This window comes from Marmota flaviventris, chromosome 6 (genome assembly GCF_047511675.1).
Source record: "Marmota flaviventris isolate mMarFla1 chromosome 6, mMarFla1.hap1, whole genome shotgun sequence".
Lineage (NCBI taxonomy): Eukaryota > Metazoa > Chordata > Mammalia > Rodentia > Sciuridae > Marmota > Marmota flaviventris.
In genome coordinates, this window is record NC_092503.1 from 149,922,165 (window position 1) to 149,940,388 (window position 18,224).

Consider the following 18,224-nt stretch of genomic DNA (forward strand, 5'->3'; position numbering starts at 1 on the left):
ACTCTGAAAAGGTCCTTTCTGCTTTGGCAGCTTTCAAGGCTCACTGGTCACAGTCTGTGGTTCCAGTGTCTTCCAATGCTCAGTCAAATCCACCCTACTGTTTGTTTTTTGACAATGGCCATTTGAGAGGCTGGAAACAGTCTTCCAAAGATGCCTGTATCCCTTCTTAGCCTTTTATAAGCTCTTCCCCCATTTTCTTTTAAAAAGCCCAGTGGAAGGCTGTCACCCAGCGACCAGGATCTGGTGGCCACATTATACTTGTAACTCGGAACTCTGTAAAATGCTCCGAAGGTCCTGGGGCCATCACCATAGATCACATCAAGTGACCCACTTTACGAGGGAGGCTGTGCTGGCCTGTCTCACTAGGTTGCTGTGTGGACAACTGACTTTTCCAGAGCCTTCTGAAGCTCTTACTTTAGGGAACAGTCAATGATTCTTCCAAGGACTCTGGGGTAGTCATGTACCTCTGGTTAAATTGACGTGGACACTTAAATCTTTGGAGAAGACTGCCTCTGCCTCTTGGTTAATGTTTAAACAAGGGGATTAAGTTCAATGTCACAGAAATTTCAGTCTAGCTGGAGGAGCAACTGCCTGGAAATGGCAGAGTCTTTTTTTATTTTCCTGATGCTATCAATACTCACCGAAAGTGGGGTTGTGCGGATTTTATTAGTTTTCTGAACAGTTTTCATGAAGTGTAACTCAGCTCCCACTCAAATGTGTAACAGTAACATATTGATTCAGATCAACATAAGCCAGGAAGTTCAAAGTATGACAAACTGTCTTTAGCTTACCGGCTTGGTAAAAACAGAATTTGGAAGGAAGAGGAGGATTTTAGTAATAAGCTCATTGCAAGTTATTGGCTGGTATCAATCTTTTTTACTTTTTTAACTAAAAATAGCTTGTTGCATTCCATATGTGTCACCAACTTTCTATCTTGGGAGGGGTCTTTGCCATCTAATTAAACCTCTGCAAATGAATCTGATGGCCATCTAGCTCTTAAAATCACAGCAAGGTAAAAGGTACAAGGCTCTGGGTCAATCATTCAGGCTCATTTTGACTTAGTAGCCACGAAACCATATAACATGATATAATATGGCTTTAAAACAGAAAGTTCACCAGTAGCCAAATGCTTCTTTATGGTAGTCTCTTTTTCTGTTTTGTTTCTGCCCTCAAGAAAGAAATTCAATTCTGGATTACATTCCCATCACCTGTCTTGGAGTAAACTCTATCTGGGAGGCACAGAATTGTTCCATTGTTACCTCCAGGCTTTAATAGCCAGTGCAGGGCTTCTACTGTTCATAGAGAAGAAAAAGAAGGAGTCTTCCAAGTGACAATAATTTACATTTTTACTTATCTCTCTAGATACAGCATCAGAAGTGATTCATTTTGCGACTTACAGCAGACCCTCAATTACACATAACACAAGTAGGAGATGACTTATATCCAAAGAAAACCACTGAAAATTCTACACCCCCTCCTTTTAAGCAAGAATTTCAATATGGCAGCCCTAGGAGTGTGGCCCAGGGGTTGAGTGGGTGCTGATAGCATGTTTGGAGCTTGGGTTCAAACCCCAACAACCCCCACCCCAGGAATAAGATTTTTCTCTTCGGTGCTGGGAATTGGACCCAGAGCCTTGCACATGCTAGGCAAGCTGTCCACCACTGAGCGGCACGCCAGACCTATAAGAAAAGGACTTCCATATGCATCTTTCCTTCAGCAAACTCTACCAGTGCTGCTGCTGACCGGCACAACTGACTAAAGGGAGTGCATACTCATCGCCTCCCCATTCCTTCATGCCAGCTGATGATAGAGATGAGACCAGAAATCCAGAAAAGAGAAAAAGAAAGCCCAGGGTCTTGAACACCCAGAGAGAGGAGAGCTCATAGGAAAATTGGCCATATAAACAAGGATTTCATTCTGGAGGGTATCCTGACAGTGGTTTCAGATTCAATAAGCATTGAGGTGCTAATTTCCTAGACATTTATAAGCAGCAAATCAAAATACACCCAAATAAGCCAAAAACAGTAGCCCCAGGAGCTGCGAGATGTATTTTTCACTCTTACTTTGGCAGATAACTGAATTTTTCAACTTAGGTCACAGCCTCCTAAGTAGAATTAATTCCTAATTTATCAAATAAATGGACTTAAGGAAATATTTTTTATAATTAATTCCCAATTTATACTTCAAGTTGTTTTTACACATATCAGATATTTAAAAGCCAAATCAGATCTCTACAAACACAAACATTTTTTTATTTGCTCTGTATGCTAAATCCAACAATCTGATACAGATTTCATAGGAAAAGACAATCAGTTCATGGTAAAATATCCCCTCTTTGGGAAAGGGCATTCTACCCAGTAAATGCTGCTGGAAAAATCAGCTCTTCCTTTAAAACTAGATCCCTACTTTACACCATTTAGAAAATATATTCTAGATCTATAACTAAAAATACAAATATATTTATATACATACATCATAATATACATTTATATACACTTACTTATAATACATACATACAATATAATTCACTTGCATATATTACACATATATATTTTACACCATAAAATAAATTTGATAAGCATAAAAAGTCCTTGTAGGCAGGCTTTTTTCAAGATGTTGATGGTTACTTTAAAGCAAGAAGACACAGAGAATTATTTCGAATGGCGTGGTATCATGATCTGACTTATATTTTCAGGACCATTTGATCTGTGGTGTGAAGAATAGACTCTAAGTGGGCAAAGTCAAAAACAGAGCCAGGTGATGTACTGCAGAAATCCAAGTGAGAGACTCTGCCCACAGGCAAATATGGTGAACCTGGAGGTCAAGTCATTTTTGGAACTGGGGACTGGGGTGGTAGCTCAGTGGTAGAGCACTCACCTAGCATGTGTGAGGCATTGGGTTCGAGTCTCAGCACTGCATATAAGTAAATAAATTTTTTTAAAAAAATTTAAAGGTGGGAACCTAAAGGAAACTTGAAGACCAAGTCGACAAGCTGCCCAAGAGGAAGAAAGGAGCCAAGGAACCCTCCAGGCTCTGACTCCATCATGTCTAAGAACAGAGCTGCCACTCAGAAAGATGGAAAGGGCTGGAGAAGCAGGTGTCCAAGAGACAGGTGAATGGATAAATTTGGAACCTGTGGCCACAAATAGGTAGAGGATATAATGACAGCCCAAGTTTCCATCACAGGGAGCCTCCAGAGGGTCCCCAACCGTCCCACCTTGGTGTTATGTCTTTGTGAAGCCCTCTCCCATCGACAGTGGACTGAACTCACTTCAGTGGACGCACTTCCAGGGAAGAGTGGGTGAGACTAATGGAGCGCCACTTCCAGGACCGGGTGGCAAGAGGCCTGCGGGTTCCACCTTGGTGTTTCTCTCCTGAATCGCTTACCCAGGGAGGCCGACCACTAGGTTGCATGGGAGACCTGTGGAGGGGCCCGTGTGACCTGCAGCTGCAGCCTGTGACACCTGTGTGACTGAGCCTGGAAGCGCCCCGCCCAGGCTGCAGGCTCACAGCTTACTACCATGTCACATAAGGCTGGCAGCCAGAGACAGCCGGCTGAGGTGTGTGGCCGACTCCCACTCTCAGAAGCTGAGAGAGAATAAATATTTGCTGTTTCAAGCCACTAAGTTCTGGAGTGACTTGTTACATATCAGTAGATAACTAGTAGAGTTGCGAGGGGAAGGCCACTCTCAGGCAGCATTTGTGGTTGGAGAACTGAGTCACAAGCAAGTTAAACCACCTGCCCAGCACCACACACTTGCAGGGAGGTGGGGATCAGACTCAGCCACCCAACTCCAGAGCCTTGGCTCTTAGTCACCAGGGACCACCACTCCCCTGGGGAATGTCCCTCCAACTAGGATGTGTACATTAGAGCCTGTCTCTCCCCTGCAGAGAGCTGACATCACAGGTCACCCTAGCAGTGGACCATGTGCTCCTTCATATCAATACAGTTCACATATCAACACAGCTCTTCTACCCCGGACATCCAAACCCACCGTCATTCAGACTTAATTGCCAAAGGAGACAGAAAGGCAGCCTCTTGCTTTAGTTAGGATAACCTTACTCAGTCTGTTTAATCGGGTTAACTATTAGAAAATGTCCAACACAGTCGGAACATGCTCTACAGATTAAATGTCCTTCTTTGCATGCAAAAGTTATTCCTTAAACCACAGTATTATAGCCAGACATGGTGGTGCACACCTATAATCCCAGTGATTTCAGAGGCTGAGGCAGGGGGATTGCACGTTTGAGGCTAGTCTCAGCAACTTAGCAAGCCACTGTATAAGCAACAACAACAACAACACTGTAGTATTCTCCCCTTATCTGCAGGGGATACATTTCAAGAACTACAGTGTTTGCCCCAAACTGTGCATAGTCTTGGAGCCATATGTATACTTCACTTCTTCTTATACATATATACCTATGGTAAAGTTTAATTTATATGTACATATAACTTACATAGGTGTGTATATAAAAAATAATAAAGTAGAACAATTATAACAGTAGTCTAGAATAGAAGTTATTTAAGTTTGTGAATTATTTATTTTTGGAATGTTTGTTGACAGAGTAACTAAAACTGTGGGAAGCAAAGTCGTGGAGACGCAGGGACTACCATGCTCAATGGTAAGGAAAAGAACAAGACACTTAATAAGTTGGTCACAATAATTTGCATGTGGATTTTTCAGAATAATGAGGGGAAATCAACTGAGGGCTGGTGACAGAAAGTGGCTAAGACAGCAGATAATATTCAGTATTTCCGTAAGGAACTGGCAAGACCAAAATAACAAAAACACAGAAAAACAAACAAAAACCAAAGCCTTTGAATTATGTAAAACACAGTGACTCTTGTCCATTTAATTATTACAACAAGTTAACATGTTTCTGTTCTTTTTCTGACACAGACATGAGATGCAGAGAGTAGAAGCCATTATCTCTGCACTTCTGCCTCAACACAAATTTAGAATGGCATTTGTCACAAGGAAACTGGCACTGGTTAACGACAGTATTATTCTTATTACATTATTATTCTTATTCTTAGCACGGTCGTGTCCACGTGCAACAGCTGGGAACATGCTTTTGATCCACACTGGTGGAACTCAACTTGGGCATCCATGGGTCCTACACCTGGGATTCAACCAACCAAGGATCAAAAATATTCAGGGGAAAAACTGCACCTGTATTGAACATGTACATACTTTTTCCCCCCTGTCTTTGCTTCCTAAACAACCCAGTGTAACACTAAGTACAAAGGCTTTACATTGTCTTAGGTATCTGAGTAGCTCCATTTTATAAAACAGACTGAAGCATCTAAGATTTTAGTGTCCTCGGGGGTCCTGGAACCAATCCCCCACAGATACTGAGGAAAGAATGTACTTCTCTTATGTTTCAACTGTTAGCATCGTATCCACAGTCAGTGGAAACTAGGAAACTGGGGAAAAAAAAGAATCATGAAAAAAAAAATAACAAAACCTACAGCCATTTATAACCTTAGTTGCCAAAAGCAACTGTTTTATAGAAGCACGTGATGCATCACCAAATGTACTTCTGCTCATTTTAAAACACCAAACAGTGGTAGCAGCTCAACAAGCGGACTGCTACCACTTAACCTACAATTTGGACAATTCGTGTAAGGATGAAATTACTTTGTCTTATGACATAAGGAGCAGATGCTACTAATTAACACACAAAAATGTCTAAAACAGAGTTTTAAAAACATATGAGTTTGAAAACACAAGTAGAAACAGCTTCAAAGAGTATAAGCAAAACAGTATAATATGATGGTGCACCAGGGCTTCTTTTTTTTTTTTTAGCACAGGCAATCAAATAAATCAACTGGCAAACTTCCACGGGTCATCCTCTAAAGAAAGTATGGACTTACACAGGAAAGTACCTGATAAATCTTGCTTTATTTTTTAAAAATGGGGAGAAAGCATATGTCTGTAAACTAGCCAGAGCGCTCAGCGGGATGTCATATTCCACTGTGAAACATTATGCTACATAGAAAATAAAAGGAGGGTTTCAGGATGGGAATAAATTTGGGGAACATTCTTTGAGGGACTTTAATACATTCATATATACTGCAAATCTCTAAAAGGAGAGAAAGCAGGCATCTTGGCCCAAAATATATTTGACCACAGGACACTTTTTCCAGAAGGCCATCGATAGTTGTTGACCAGAAAAAAACCTTAATAGGGAATGCCTTAACTAGGGGTCCTCAAACTTTTATCTCAAGTCCTCTTTATACTCCTAAAACTAATTGGGCACCCCAAAGAGCTTTAAATTAGCTAGATTAAATTTAATAATATTTATTGCATGAGTCATTACAACTGAGAATTTTAAAACATTTGTAAATTTTTTGTTTGTGGGTGTGTGCGATGGGTATCAAGTCCAAGTCTCTCAGGCATGCTAAGCATATACTCTACCACTGAGTTCTACTCCCAGCCCCTGATAATACATTTAACCCCAAAATTAACATGTCCATTGAACGTTACATAAAATGATGTCTTTATGGAAAAATAACTATTTTTCAGAACAAAAAAATCGGTGAGAACAGTGACACTGGATGAAGTTTTGGCAAATATCTTTAACATCGGCCTTAACAGAAAACGGTTAAATTTTCACGTGTGCCTCTGAATTCACTTTACTGTGGTTATGTTGTTTGGTTGAAGAATGCAAAGAAAACCTGGCCTCCATTTTCATGAATTGTGGACACTCTTCTTGTGTATCAGACTCAAGGTGGAATTGATAACCTGGAAACTGAAACACACCAATAAATTCTTTGAAGTGTTTTATATGAAAATTCCTTGGTCTATCTTGTACTTTGAATGGATCTATGATCGTGCATGATTTTGCAACATAATTCACTAGTCATTTGGAAATAAGTAGTTTACTGAATTACATAGGTCTTCCCAAAATTAAAACATTTCATTATATGATGTCATCACACCTCATAGAGCCTCTGGAAAAAACTCAGCTTCATGACAATGAAGCAGATAAATAATGTCTGTCTTAGTATTACTATAAAAATAGTTGGGGTCTTGCAAGAGGGGGCAGGAGGAAAGCATCAGCCATGATAGGATCCCACCAGGTGATAATCTATGAGACATGCTCCTCTTTTCTCTAGCAAACGCTTTATCCCAACCTAGACCTTAACAATCCAGCAAGGATTTGTTGTATTGGAAAATAGTCAACTTCTTAAGTCCTCTGCAAGAGACTCAGAAAGAACTTTTCCAAGAGATCAATCCCTGAAGTAACATCGTAATTAGAAGCCCCTGCCTATTTATTAACAAGTTACCCAGAGAACTACTCAACAAAACCGAGTATTTTGGGGTGTCATGTACACATGCAATAATAGTCATAGCCAGGCCTCGAGCGTGACATCCTCAAAATATATTACATCCTTTTAGACTTACCAACTCTCCTAGGTGGTGGGCATTTTATTCCCACTTTTTGATAAGTTAAGAAATGAAGGCACTAAACAATGCAAAGTCAATGAGCTAGATAAAAAAGTGACAGATCAAGGACATGACACCAAGCATTCTCTCAGGCCTCACTGTTACATCCTTCTCAATTAATAGTTCCTAAACTTCAGTCGTCTGGAATCTTCCTCTGGCCGTTATTCCAAGACCCTGAACTATCTTCTTCATTTTCTTGTTTCAAAGAGAGGAGCTGCTTCATGAATCGGCCCAGAGCCCATCCTCAGATATGCAGAGAGCAGAAAGTTCCCTCACCTCCTCTGAGCAGACTGGTTATCCATGGAAAGAGCAATCTCGTTCAAAAGCCACGTGTGCCCGATGCTGTGAGGTTCAACCTTTTGCTTCTTAACAGGTCACTGGGCTAGAACACTGATAACGACGCTCGGTAAACACAACTCAAGGCACCCTCCCATTGCTCCCCTGGAAGGCATATTTATGAAACAAGACCAACAAAAATGCCAGTCACCCCTAAGGCACTACGGGAAGGCAGGAGGTGGCATTACCCTTTCCAAGTGTTTTTTTTTTTTTTTTTTTTGGTACCAGGGATTGAACTCAGGGGGACTCCACCACTGAGCCTCATCCGCAGCCCTATTTTGTATTTTATTTAGAAACAGAGTCTCACTGAGTTGCTAACCACCTCACTGTTGCTGAGGCTGGCTTTGAACTCATGATCCTCCTGTCTCAGCCTCCCCAGCCGCTGGGATTACAGGCATGAGTCACCGCACCCAGTGTTTCTACCGAGTTATACTCCCAGCCCCTTTGATGCCAGGCTGACTAAAACAGTGCTTTCTAACCTTTCGCTCTTCCATGCCTTGCCCATCATTTCTCTCATCTCAGACAGCTTTCCTTCTGCTAGCCCAGAGCCAATAAGACATACCAAGTACTTTCTAGATTATTCTTAATCATTGTTCAGTGCCAGGCTCCAGACATGGGTCCTTCCCGGACTACTCCATCTCTCCCCCACCTCCCTCACCCTATCCACACAGGCTCTCCTGCACACCCTCTGCCTGGGTGTTGTGTTGCCTCCTTTGTGAGAGTCCTGTGTCTCTCGATGGTTCTTAAGACCTTCCAGAGGATCCCTCACAGCACTTCACGCAGCAATGAACACAAAATGTCACGCAGGCTCCCGTCTTCCTCTAATTGGTTGAGGACAACAGAACATAGCGTGGGGGTGAGTGTGGCTCGGGTGGAGCACACGCTTACCATGTACAAGGCCCTGGGTTCCACCCCAGGGAAGGAGGAGGAAGAGGAGGAGGAGGAGGAAGAGGAGGAGGAGGAGAGGAACATATGCATGTTTTTTTTTATGTCGACTTTATTTTTATACATCTTTCCCTTCAGCCCTAATTAAGCACGATTAGCAGTGTAACTCATCCAGAGGCTTCAGATATTACTAAAGAGAAGCGCAGTCTCCATAGCACAGCCAAAGGCGTCTACGGAGAAGTTCCACGCGGGGCTGTTTCTGACATCCTCAGGGAGGGGACTTAGTTCTGTCCTAATGTGAACTGATGTGAGAAGAGAGAGGGACAGCTTATGAACTTGTGGCAACAAAGGATAGACTGGGGGTAGGCCCATCCATCTACTCTCATCACACCTCTGTGCGGGTTAAGGAGACCACTCTAAAGGCTCACGATCCCATGACCATCACCAACTCTAACTGGAATGGTGGATTCCATGTGGAAGCTCCTTCCCTGGATTGACACACTCATGCCAAATTTCTGCCTTCTTTTAAAACCTAACATCCTGAACTTACCCCCTGCCTTTTTTTTTTTTTTTTTTGCATACATCATTCTTGGTGGAAATTTTCAACCACCACAAAGGTGGGGGAAAGGGCGTGGCATACTTTTGACTTCTTAGTCATATTTCCTGAAGTTGCCATTTTAGTGTATTTAAAATATTTACTTATGGCAACATTTAAGTAATTATAGTTTGTGAAACACTCTTCTCTTTTTCCGTCTCCGTAGACCCCTCCGAGTGCTGTACCACAGAGAGTTTTCTGAATCACCGTCACCGATCTGCAGAGGGCTGATGTACTTATTTGGTGAAACACCAAACTCTTCCCATTGCTCTGGAAATCCAAAGGGAGCCATCTTAAGTCAGCAAAACTTAACTAAATTGCCTTCCACATTACACACTTGCTTCGGCTCGAGGCTTGCACTGTTTTGGTCAGCCTTGCATCAATGTGACCAAAATATCCAACAAGAATAACCTAGAGGAGGTCGGGTTTATTTGAGGCTCGTGGTTTCAGAGGTCTTAGCCCACAGAGGGCTGACTCCATTGCTTGGGGCCCGAGGTGAGGTAGAACATCATGGGGGGAAAGGACCAGAGGAGGAGAGTTGCTCTGCTCAAGGCAGTGTCAGGAAGCAGAGAATGAGGGAGAGACGGGGGAATCTGGGAGGGAGGGGCCATAGGGAAGATGTCCCCAGTGACCGCCTTCTCCAGCACGCCCCACCTGCCTACAGTCACCATGCAGTCCATTCAAACTAGGAAGGACTGGTTACCTGTGACTCTCCCAATCCAGTCATTTCACTTCTGAACATTTGTGCATTAACACAGGAACTAGGGGGAGACACCTTTTGTCTGAACCATAACACTGTCCCTCTGCCTCCCTTCATGTCTACAGCAATGCAATATGTCCCCACCCCATGCTTATTTCGAGCACCTGACACCCCAGGCCAGACCAGCCAAACCTAGGGTGCCACTGGTTATCATCCTTAACCAAAAAGGGGTCAGCTAAAATTAGTGAAGCAATGGCGGGGGTGAGATGGGTTCCTGGGTCTCAGTCCACTAGGTCTGCTCTTGGTATTGGGACATCGCTAGCTATCCAACTCTGGCAACACCAGGATCAACCTTCTCTCTATTCTGCCAGGTGAACCTGTACCTAAACCCACCAGTTCTACTTCCCAGCTCCACCACCCAGAGCTTGCCTCCTGTCTGCCTGCTGGCGCTCCTGGCTTGGCTTGCCCTCCCCCATGCCTCCCACCCAGAAGTCCAGCTGCTCACATGGTCTGCCAATCAGCTCTCCAGAATGCCCCAGAGTGGGTGCTGGAAAACACAGACACAATCCCTCATGAATTGTTTCCCCTCCTCTCTGGTGTCCTTTCCATGGTTTCAGTTACTCACACTCATCTGGGATCCTAAAAGATTGTGTGGAAAATTCCAGAAACAAACAATTCCAAAGGTTTGAATGGCATGCCGTTCTGGGCAGTGGGATGAGATCTCGTGCTGCCGCACTCCGTGCAAAGAGCAAGAGCAGAGACTCTGGCAATCTGGAAATGCCAGGGAGGAACCTGGAAGCAGCAAATGCGTGGAAGTTCTCAACTCCAGCAAGGAAAGAAAAGAAATCCTACACTGAGCTTGCTACGGTTCTACGGTACAGGGAGACAATCCTCAGAGACCATGCCTGCAGAACTTTGATTATAACATATTATTATAACTGTTCTATTTTACTGGTAGTTATTACTGGTAATATCTTATTGTGCTTGATTTTTTAAATTAAACTCTATCACAGGCATTGATGCCGATGGAAAAAAGCATAGGCTATATGGGATTTGGTATTACCCACAATTCCAGGCATCCCCTGGGGATCTCGGGCAGCATCCCCTGCAGATAAGGGGGCCTGCTGCATTCCCCAAACTGAAAACCACAGGTAGCAACGGTAGGCTATTTAACTGCCACTGACGAGGAAGGGATTATGTGAAAAGTCTGTTCATCAACTAGTTTTTGCTCTCTCTACCCCCTCCCTTCCTGTTGCCAATGGACAAGAAATAAGAGCTCTGGATAAAACAGACGAGAGTATAGGAAGAAAGGACCAAGAGCCAACATGCCATTCAGATTTCTTTTTTGGGTCAGTTTTTTATCTTTTTATTTTGGCACCTGAGATTGAACCACATTCCCAGCACTTTTTATTTTTTATTTTGAGACAGGGTCTCACTAAGTTGCTTAGGGCCTTGCTAAGTTGCTGAGGCCGGCCTTGAACTTGCGATACTCCTGCCTCGGGCTCCCAAGCTGCTGGGATTACAGGCATGTACCACCACACCCAGCTTGGGTCAGTTTTTTAAAAAACTCATTTTGACTTTTAATCATTACAAATGATCCTAGAAGCATGTCCTGCTAGGTGCTGCCAAGTGGTATTGATATATTTCATTACTTCTTGAAAGGCCACATATTTAAAACACTACTAAAAGTCAAGCTAAAGAAAATGAAATGATTTGGGATATCTCTGAGGCAGTTACAAAAACAGAAACAAATGTTATTTTTAAGCTCTGCCTCACTGTAAACTGACAAGATATGAATATGAATTTCATGGAGTAATGTGTAATAACTGCTTCTGCTCATCACAACCACATGCCAACAACTCAATTTTGTATTTCGTTTTGAAGTTACATGTGGAACATGTAATCTAGATTACAAACCATCCTCATTAAAGTAAATTTACTCTGGCTAATTTTTGATAGCATGACATCATTAAGATGAAAAAAAGCTTAGTGAATAACTATTTTCAAATTGGCTTCTATAAAATTTGCTGCTAAGTTATACCTTTCTGATGACACAGTGGTCTGCATGTCAGGTCACCAACTCACTTGGGAATACAGGCTTTGTAAATCTAGGCACTTGTCAGCAGTAAGAAGAATCCAGTATGGATCATGCCCTCGAGAAGTTCACACTGCATCCAGGAAGAGAATTTGTACACAAATGGCACAATTTCCTGGTAATGCAGTATAAGAGAGGTACTTCCAAAGCTGTGGAACTTCAGAAGAGGAAATCATGTTCTGAAGGAAAGAGTATCTAGAAAGTTCTATACAGAAAGGAGGCCCTAGGGACTAGGTGGATGGGAGTTCTGAACTCTTGAGTTTCTACTCCTAAAATGAAATCAATCCATTTGTTTCTAGAATTAACATTTATTGAGTAACTACTCTATTGTAAAATTCATAAATGGTATCACTAAGCTTCCAAACAAACCTGTAATGATAGCCTGGTTATAACTGATCAAAAAGGAAACCAGAGCATATATTAACATTCCCTAGAGTCATTAGTTCCTGCTGAACATTAGTAAGCACAAATCCTGTTTATATCAACATAAGAGTTAATCACATAGAGAAGATGGCACTCTTAATAAGAATACACAAGGGTCAACATCATTATATATTTGGAATATGAATATGGCTGAATATAAGTGATTGATATGTATATATATATTGATATATATATTACAATGCAAATAAAACAAGAAGGTCAAGAACTTAAGTATGTATTCATTTAACCTCTGACATCAGTATGACACAATGTGATTTCATTTTAAAACCAAACTATTAAAATGCAGCTTTGTTTTAAAATAATTATTCGCCTTTCTACAGCAACACGCTCAAATGTGCTTCAGGAACCTTCTGTGTTAGCTGCATGGCAGGAGGCTGCTCATGAAGAAGGAGCTCCCAGAGGCTGGGGGCGTGGCTCAGTGGTAGAGCAGGGGTTTAACCTGGGCAAAGCCTGAAAGCCTGGGATCAGGCCCCAGCCCCACCCCAAGCTGCGTACTCAGGCTCTTGGGGCCCAGAAATCTGGATGTTCAACCCGCAGCCCGTTCACCCCCAGAGAAGGACTCAGCTGCACCTTCAAGTTTTAAAGCCCCGGGTCTAGTGTTTCTCTCCACTTGGTTCCCTCTGGATTCTCTCTTTCCGAAATGGGTCTTCGCCAACTTGAACAATTACATTTCAACATCCTCCAAATGTTTTCTGCGTCACACTATGTTAACTAGAAAAAAAAAAAAATGCTGCGTCTCAAACACTGAAATGATTCCACGGGAAGGAAGCTGGTTTTCGATCCATTTTTATAGCCCTCCCCCTTTTCTACATCTAGCTCAAGACAGCACAAGGGGGCTCTGATGAGGGCCTAGGGTCTGCGGTGGGCAGACTCAGGTACCCCTAAAAGGTCCACATCTGAATCCCCAGAACCTACAAATGGCTTCCCTGGCAGGAGGGATTTCACAGACGTGACTGCACTCAAAGACCTTGCAATGGAGAGGTCATTCTGGAATATTCTGTAACCACGAGGGTGCTGAAAAGTGTCAGAGGGAGACTGACAATGGAGGACAGGCACCGAGGAAGAGGCCGTTGCTGGCTTCGAAGCTGGAAGAAGGGCCAGGAGCTAAGGAGTACAAGTGGCCTTCAGGAACCTGGGAAGGCAAGGACAGGGACCCTTCCCCAGAGCCCCAGAGCTCTGCTGGGACCTTGACTTCAGGTGCTGAGATCTCTGTTGGCTTCCTGACCTGCAGAACCAAGAGACGACGCGTTGTCCTATTTTAAGCCACCAAGTTTGTGATGCAGGTGCTTCGAAGAAAATAAGCTACTCAGGTCACCTGTAACACAAAGGCTATGACCCAGCAACCCACACACTACAAACAGGATATGGCCCAAACAGTTCGTTTTCAAGCCACTCCGCCACCTCTTCTGCATCTCCTTTCTATCCTGTTCTCCCTAAGGGGTCCTACAGTTTATCTTCCACCTTCCACCAAGGTTTATCATCTTGGAAATGAGAAAAAGGGGCAGGCTGACGGACGGGTTTCTCAACTTCAGCACTACTGACACTTGGAGGCAGATCATTCTTGGTTTTGGAGGACTGTCCTGGACACTGAAGGGGATTTTGCCACAGTTCTGGCCTCTGCTCATTAGAGGCCTCTCAGTTGTCTCAACCAAAAATTCCCCTGGGCTTTGCAAAATGTCCTGGGGGTGGGGGTGTACCACGGGCAAAATGGATCTGGCTGAGATCCACTGGTATAAGGCATCTACCAGTTCACTGGACAGTCTCTCCACCAGTCCCCTCCCACAGAAGGCTGAGTACCCCTTACCTGGAGTGCTTGGGACCACAAGAGTTTCAGACATCCAAGTTTTTCAGATTTTTGGAATATTTGTGCATAAATAACAAGATATTGTGGGTGGGGGGAGTGAAACCCAAGTCTAAAGACAAAACTCAAGTAGGTTTCATTCACACCTTTCACAGGTCATCACCTGAAGTTTGTTTTGCACAACCGTTTTAATAACTTTCTTCATGAAGCAAAGTTTTGTGGTGTGGAATTTTTCACCTGTGGAGGTATGTTGGTGCTCCAAAAGTGTCCAACTTGGGAGCATTACAGATATTTGGATGAGAGATGCTCAAAAAAAAAAAAAAAAAAAAAAAAAAAAAATATATATATATATATATATATATATATATATATATATATATATATACACACACAAATAAAAATACACACACACATTCTCTCTCTCCTCTCTCTCTCTCTCTCTCTCTCTCTCTCTAAGTTGCAGCTGGCCTCATGCAAATGAGTTTCCCAAGAATTCGTCTGTTTGGCATTTCAAAACAGCTCTAAGTCAGATGCAGACACAGCCATTTTTTACTGGCCCACTACACTTATTCCCAGCCACAGGCAACCATGACTGCTCCACAGTGGCCCTGGGACCACCCTGTCAAGGAGCCCAGAGGCCAGTGCCTGCTATGTGACTGTTATCCAGAGCCCTCTTCAGCTCTCTTGCAATTCCATTACCTGGATGTCGTTAATAAAAATCCTTGAGTCAGAAGGTTCAGTGCAGTGCAGACCAAGCAGCCCGATGACTGACTGGAAGCCTGGCTCTGGTGACAGAACAGATGTTTTGGAATCAGATCCTGAGAAATGGCCACTGTCCTGGAAATCAGCGTGGCTGAAGAAACAGATAATTTCCTCCACCAGTTCTCTCCAAGAAAATGACTTAAAGATGTTAAAAGATCCTGTTTGGGGTAGTTCTGAATTTTGCTCAGACTTTCAATTTCAATTTCAAAATGACAAAGCAGGAAAGCAGTCATATGGAAATGTTGCCTCCTGTTTTTACTGAAGTCTTCAACCAATGACAGTTTCCAAGGTGGGAGGCTAAGCTCGCAGGCGCACAGTGGGTCCAGCGGAAGGCTCCAGTCCCAAGGTGCTCTGCTGTCTCTGGATGGAGATGCTGGTGACCCTGCAGAATGTGCTTCCAGGAATGTTAGCATAGACATCCTGGCAACTCTGGAAACCAATGGCTTTCTAACAGAACTTCACTGTGACCTTTAGAGATTAACCCTCAGGCAACCACAGCCATATGAATCAGTGCTGAGACTCCAAGTGCATTTTCTCTCAAAGGCCCTTCTCCAATTGCACCCTAATTTCATAAAATCTGAAAAGAATACCACATGACTCTGAAGCACTAAGGGCCAAGGTCCCCAACCCAACAAGCTCATCAGGACTTCTCTCTTTCCTTCCTTCAGACATTCTACAATGACAATGAGAGAAGATGGAGCTTTTATGGAGTGATATTGACCTTATGGCAGTCAACATACAGTACTGAGGAGGAGGCTGAGGCGGGAGGATCATGAGGCTGAGGCCAGCTTCAGCAATTTAGTGGGGCTCTAAAGCAACTTCATGAGACCCTATCTCAAAATAAAAATAAAAAGGGCCAAGGATGTGGCTCAGTGGTAAAGTGCCCCTGGGTTCAATCTGTGGTACCAAAAATAAAAAAAAAAAAGAAAGAAACTTTTTCAGGGAGAGGTAGGGATGAATCTTATATATATTTAAAACTGGCACATAAGGCATTGCCAGGGAGAAGATGGTAAGGGAGAGAGTGGAGAGAAAGAAACAGGGGCATCATTACATGTCTACTACCTGCAAAAACACCTGCAAACTCAAGTGTTACATTCTGAATGACAGCGTCAAAGCAGTGACACCTTGAAGCCTGTGTCTCCAACCTGGCCTCATTCCTCACCAGAGTGATGTCCTGGCATTCTACAAGTAAGTGTGGGTGAGTCTACACTTTGGTGAGAATTTCTAAAAGATGTTTTACCAACTTTCATTGCCCCCTTTATACAACTGGTTACAAAGAGTCATGCAATGCCCCTAAATGCACTGACTAGAGGTTTAAAAGGGCTGAGGATGTGGCTTTGAATATCTTCTATCTACAACATTTCACCTGGACAGTTAGCTCAGGTATACAACATACCTGTAGAATACACATAAAACCATGTATTCAAATAATGTACTAAGTAGCACCTTACTTCAAAATCCATAACTGCCAGCATTTGAAAACCAACTCTTGCTGCTTTTCACACTAATTTTGTAAGCCCTTGTAGCTGACAGAGAAATTGAAACATTTTATTTCTTCATTTGCATTTGCCAGGTACCTATTTTATGCTAGGCCCAGAGGATTGCATGTGAATAAAATATGGTTCCTGCACTCTGCATCTAGAGGTAGGTAGAATAGATCGATAGGCGCATGCCTGGGCCATAAAAGAGGGAAACCATAGGAGAAGCAGAAAAGAGATTTTTTTTTCTATAAAAAGAACATACAATTGGGTTTCAAATCTCGTTTCCAAACTCAAAAAGTATATTTGTGGTCGTGGTGAGTCAATCTCGGTATGATTGTTCCTGGCTGGAAACGTCTCTCTACCAACTACAAAACTGGTCTCGTCTCTGGAATGTTCAGCTCGGAGAGGAAGTTCAACGCCAACAGCAATCACCGATTTCCTCCTGTCCCACAGATTAGACATATCTTCATGCTCATTTTCTCCCACATTCTCTGCATCCTCCACAATATTTTGTATCCTTTTAGATCTGAGTGTTTATCTCAATTTGCTATTTCATTTTCACTTCCTAGTTAACATTGAAAAAAAATATATAACAATGAATAATGTCTGAGTGGCCACAGTAAGCAAAGGACCACAGGAGATGTAAAAAAAGGAACAAGAGGTTGTCCTTGCCCTTCAAGGATCTTTCCAACCTTATCAGGGAGAAAAACGTGTAAACAACATGGTGTGAATCCAGGGGAATGCAGGGGAGGGCTGAGCCTGACAAGCCAGGAGCCCCAGCAGGCAGAGTGCTCTGAGCTGCACACAGGCCTCAATTATGTGTGCTGCGGGAGGGGCGTCTTCTAGTTTTACATTCCCCGCCCCAGAATGAGAGTTACTGAAAATCCCACCTGGATCAGCACACAGGGAGGCACCTAAAGCTCAGCCACTTTACAATTAATTAATTTAAATTATGTAAATACGACAGCAGAATGCCTTTTGATTCATTGTACGCAATTGCAACACAAATTTACGTTTCTCTGGTTGTACACAATGTAGTGTCACACCCTATGTGCAGTCATACATGTGCTTAGCGTAATGATGTCCATCTCATTCCACCATCTTTCCTGCCCCCATGCACCCTCCCTCCCCTCCTTCCCCTTTGCCCCATCAAAGTTCCTCCATTTTTCCTATGCCTCTCCCCTTCCCATTATGGATCAGCATCTACTTATCAGAGAGAACATTTGGCCTTTGGTTTGGAGGGATTGGTTTTCTTTGCTTTGCATGATATTCTCCAATTCCATCGATTTACCTGCAAAAATCTTGGCATGGAACCACCATTTTACCCAGCTATCCTACTCCTCGGTCTGTATCCAAATGACTTAAAATCAGCATACTGTAGTAACGCAGCCACATCAATGTACATAACAGCTCCATTCACAATAGCTAAACTGTGAAAGCAACCCAGATGCCCTTCAATAGATGAATGGATGAAGAAACTGTGGTATATATACACAATGGAATATTACTAAGCATTAAAAGAGAATAAAATCATGGCCACCTTATCCTTTAAAGCCAAATATGCCACTATGTTATATTTTTAATACACGGATGAAAGTGTATTTTTTCCACCCCGATTATTTTCTGTGTTCATCCTTAGGTCTGGGTTGATTTTTAGTAGTTTCTCCCACA

At 42.9% G+C, this 18,224-nt stretch overlaps 1 protein-coding gene across 10 annotated transcripts in view; it reads right to left on the bottom strand.

Annotated features, from left to right (window-relative positions):
* Atxn1 (ataxin 1) overlaps positions 1–18,224 on the bottom strand; it is a 390,275-nt gene that overhangs the window by 297,640 nt on the left and 74,411 nt on the right. The window contains exons 3-4 of one of the 10 annotated variants that reach the window (XM_071613707.1): positions 15,010–15,095; positions 13,080–13,220 (exon numbers count right to left, since the gene is read on the bottom strand). The exons of 7 other annotated variants lie outside the window; for them this stretch is intronic. The gene's annotated coding sequence lies outside the window, so the exon portion shown is untranslated. The remainder of the gene's footprint in view (positions 1–13,079; positions 13,221–15,009; positions 15,096–18,224) is intronic. 2 more of the 10 variants (XM_071613709.1, XM_071613708.1) reach the window with 2 other exon arrangements.